Below are 2723 nucleotides of genomic sequence, written 5' to 3' on the forward strand. Positions count from 1 at the left end.
TACATACATACATACATACTGTAGGCTATATTACCCACATACACGTATATCTTTATTTTAAAAACATTTTAAAGTATTTCAACTAACCTGGGATCTAATGTGTGTTTGACATTTGAGAATTGTGAAAGCGGAAAGATTTGTCCATTATTTCTAATTAGCTGCTGTTGTCTGTTACCTGGGGAGGCAAAGCTAACTGTAGCTAACTGCAGCTAACTATAGCTAGCTATATCTAACTATAGCTAACTGTGGCTAACTATAACCTACTATAGCTAACCACAGCTAACTATAGCTAACTGTAGCTAACTATAGCTAACCTCAGCTAACCATTACAACATTACTGAAATTAGCTAACCTTATCTCACTATTAGAAGTTTGCCAAGAGAAGCTATGTTTAGCTAACGTCAGTTTGCTTAAAAGGTATAATCCCTGATTTTGGAGAGCTAGCAAGATTTGAAAGTGGCATCTCCTCTAAGCCCCGCCCCCTCCTCCCCCTCCCGTCAGCGCTCCGTCCAAAGCGACGCCCCCACAAACTTTGGGGAACGGGCATTTGCAGGAGTCCAGTTTTCCAGGACATTTTGGACAGCACATTTTCAACAAAACTACCCCATGTCTCATTCACCTGTAAGCGAGGCCGGTTTTAGGGGGGGGCAGGGGTGGGCTGTGCCCACCCAAACGTGCGTCCTGACTCCTGCCCACCCAATCAAAGTTATGGGGATCCTTTATTTTTTTATAATTTTATTTTTTTAGAAATATAAAAAAATATCACAGAATATCTGTACCGTTTCTGATTGGGTGCGCATCATTTTTAGACACAACAATGAACGCATACCGCAAAAGCTATGTCTCGGCGGAGGGACCGACGTCCCAGAAAAATGAGCACAAAAGAGAAGAGTTCAGAACAGCACACACTGAAGGCTGATTTATGGTTCCGCGTTACACCAACGCAGAATGGTGCGTGTTGCCGCGTACCCTACGCCGTACCCTACGCCGTAGGCTACGCCGTACCCTACGGCGTAGCCGTGGCTCCAGAGCCTGCACGGCACCGCAGCACCGCCACCCGCTCTCCGCCCTCGCCGGGATGGAGACGCTACTGGACCCCAGTAGCGGACAACCTGCGCCGCAGAATCGCACTTTGGCTTTCTTTTTTTAGCCTTTTTAGCAGGGCGAGCCGTTACATTCGACGTGACCAGTGCGCGAATGGGACAGAGGGGGGCGTGGGCGGGACTTAAAATGAAGGCATCTGATTGGTTCTTTCCCTCCTGCCAAGCCTCTGGTCCTCAGACCAATCCGTGCCACTCCGTGCGCAAAAAACAGATTGGTCAGAGTTTTTACAGGATTAAAGCTGTCAGAGAGGTCGGATTTTTTTCTTTCCTTTTTCTGAACACATTATTCACTGGCTACTCTCAGGATGGAAGGACCATTTCACCCAGTATAACAATAAATGTTTTAGAATACGATTACATACCTTTGAGCCAATTGTAACTTCAGCCGTACAAGTTTACATGAGCTAACTCACTATGGCTAACCTTAACTGGTTTAATATTAAACATTTACTGGAGCCAGCCGACTACTTAGGAGTGATCTGGTTTTTAGGGTGACGACACAGAGACTGGAAGTTTTCATCACCATCTCTTTGTGGTACAGTTTCCAAGGACAATTAAAAACTGAAAACATTTTTATCCAGGCAGGATTATAAGTGATGTTTTATGTTGTTTATGCTGTTTCTTTATATAAACCAGTTTGATTTGTTTTTGTAGCTTTCATTGCTTCTGATCAAATTATTTTCATTGTTGTGTGCTCTATGAATAAATGTCACCAACCAACATACTCGTTTAATCTTACACATTTACCAGAGCCACTTAACTTTAGCCAACATTAACTCGCTTCAAAATACACGTTTACCAACACCAGCTAACCTAAACTTGACCAAACTTTACAAGTTTACTGGAGCTAGTTAACCTTTTCTGTTACAGATTGATTAGCCGACTGAAACGTGAGGAGATGTTCAAAAGACACGTAAACATGATTAAAAATTAGATGTCACTACTTTGTCAGAGTTAGCAGATAGGCTAATATGTGAAGCCTAAACTACTAGCGGTATGAACGGATTATGAAGATGCCCTTTACCTTTCTCAGGATATTTTACACACTACGTTTGCATTTCAATGATTATTTTCCAGCAGGACTGTGCTACATTTATTGTGGTACGTTAGTCGGTTGATTTGTTTCTCCGGTTCTCAGGTGTTTTAATCCAACTACTCCAGTCAGAACCGGACCACCAAGCACGGCGGTATCTGCGGCATCCAAGCAGAGCGTGGGAAATTCACTTCTGGTGGTTCGTACGAGTCTGGATTTAATGCAGTTTTATCGAGCTCGTTCATCTGGAGCTCAACGCGGAGACTCGATGACATCACAGAACCGATGTTACGATTAGAAGTCACATTAGCAGAAACCTCTGAATCAGGAAACCTACAACCTTCCCAGAACATCTGATGGTTTAGAGACAAGTGTTTTTAAACTTCTCGTAGTTTCATTATGTTTCTTCTCTTCTTTTTTCACTGCGTTCATTTGCTGTCAGTCTCAGTTTAGGGCCACATTTCCTCCCCCTCCATGGCCTCCTTTTCCATCTCCTCCTCCATCTCCTCCTCCTCCTGTCCCCTCATTCATCCCCCCAGGTCTTTGACCAGCCCTGGCTCTTCCTCTTCTTCTCCTCCTCGTCTCTG

Source organism: Cololabis saira, chromosome 19, assembly GCF_033807715.1.
Source record: "Cololabis saira isolate AMF1-May2022 chromosome 19, fColSai1.1, whole genome shotgun sequence".
NCBI classification, from domain to species: domain Eukaryota; kingdom Metazoa; phylum Chordata; class Actinopteri; order Beloniformes; family Belonidae; genus Cololabis; species Cololabis saira.